General features: G+C 41.9%; 1 non-coding gene across 1 annotated transcript; it reads left to right on the top strand.

Moving 5' to 3' along the window:
* The first annotated feature begins 1,076 nt into the window (after positions 1–1,076).
* Positions 1,077–1,183, top strand: LOC133799066 (small nucleolar RNA R71). Its single transcript, XR_009876272.1, has one exon. It is a non-coding gene; the product is annotated as a small nucleolar RNA R71 (small nucleolar RNA).
* Positions 1,184–1,480: the final 297 nt, after the last annotated feature.

The raw sequence follows: 1,480 nt of genomic DNA, 5'->3' as shown, positions 1-1,480 counted from the left end.
TGATTTTTTCATAAGCGGGCACTTGTTTTATGATGTGAAGCAAAGGAAGATTAATCTTCACTTATGTCAAGTGCTCAAGGAGTTCAACTCACTTATCAGGAAGTTTCCCAACAGGTTTCAAAGCCTGCGGAAATGGTACTTTTGGAGTAGCATTCAGTGGTGGATTTTCATAAATGACTTTTGGAGTGCTGTGAGTGTTGGGTTTTATGGGTGGGTCTTGCAGAGTTTTACCGCTTCTCGTCGTGATGGCATTCACTTCCTTGACATGTTGATCATTAGAATTTGAAGATTGGGCCATGCGTTGGCCTTGCACATTGAATTTCGGTTGGGAAGGAAGTTTACCTTTTTTCGGAATGGCCAAGGATTCAGTCAATTTTGAGAATTGATATTTCATTTCCTCGATTTCTTCCATCATTTGGCGATTCAATTTGGATTATTCCTCCATGAATGCATGAAGAGTATTCTTGAGAGAATTTATTTTTGGATGAGCATTGTATTGAGGTGCAGAATACGCATTTGATGGTTGAAATTGTTGCTCATTTCTCCATTGTCCTCCAACGATTGAGCTTGGTTGGAATCTCTCCAACTGAAATTTGGGTGGTTTCTCCAACTAGAGTTGTACGTATGGGAGAATGGCTTGTTGTATGCCCTTAACGCATTGCATTGCTCCTCATAAAACCCCCCTCATTTCATTCAAAGATAAGTAGTCCTTAGCTAAGTGCTCTGTCCCTCCACAAAAAAAGCAAGGTTCTTGCCTTTCCGCTTGAGCGATCAAGTGCGGTTTTTGGCCATTTTTCATCATCAAGACCTCAAACTGTTTTTTCAAAGCCTCGAGTTGGGCCTTAATACTATCCTCTTCTCGAAGTTGATAGATCCCTGATGGTTTGTGTCGGTTGGTGCTATCAGTAGCACTTGGTCTAGTCTAAGTGGGAGACTTTTTCGCGGTTTCTTCAAGATATTCAAGAGCATCGTCTGGCTCTTTTTCGAGGAATTCACCATTGCATAGCATTTCTACAAACTGGTGCTCATGACTCGTGAGGCCTTCATAGAATTAACTGACCAAACGCCAGTTCTCATAGCCATGGTGTGGGCACTAATTCAACAGATCTTTGAATCTTTCCCAGACTTGATAGAACGTTTCATTGTCCATTTGGGAAAATGTGGAAATCTTTCGTTTTAGACTGTTGGTCTCATGGCTAGGGAAGTGTTTCAGAAATAAAGATTTGGTCATCTCCTCCCATGCTTCAATCGACCTAGGTGTCAAAGAGTACAACCAGCTTTTGGCTTTGTCCTTCAAGGAGAAAGGGAAGAACTTCAGTCGCACAACATCGACATTTTCAGCTCGGTTATAGAACGTGGCTACTACCTCCTCGAATTCTCTGATATGCACCTATGGGCTTTCATTTTCCATTCCATGAAATGTGGGCAAGAGTTGAATCATGCCAGGTTTAAAGTCTACTGCGGGCATATTAGGAGGGAA

The sequence above is a fragment of the Humulus lupulus genome, chromosome 8, assembly GCF_963169125.1.
Source record: "Humulus lupulus chromosome 8, drHumLupu1.1, whole genome shotgun sequence".
NCBI classification, from domain to species: domain Eukaryota; kingdom Viridiplantae; phylum Streptophyta; class Magnoliopsida; order Rosales; family Cannabaceae; genus Humulus; species Humulus lupulus.
Note: the sequence above shows the minus strand (reverse complement) of the source record. Positions and strands in the feature narration are given on the sequence as shown.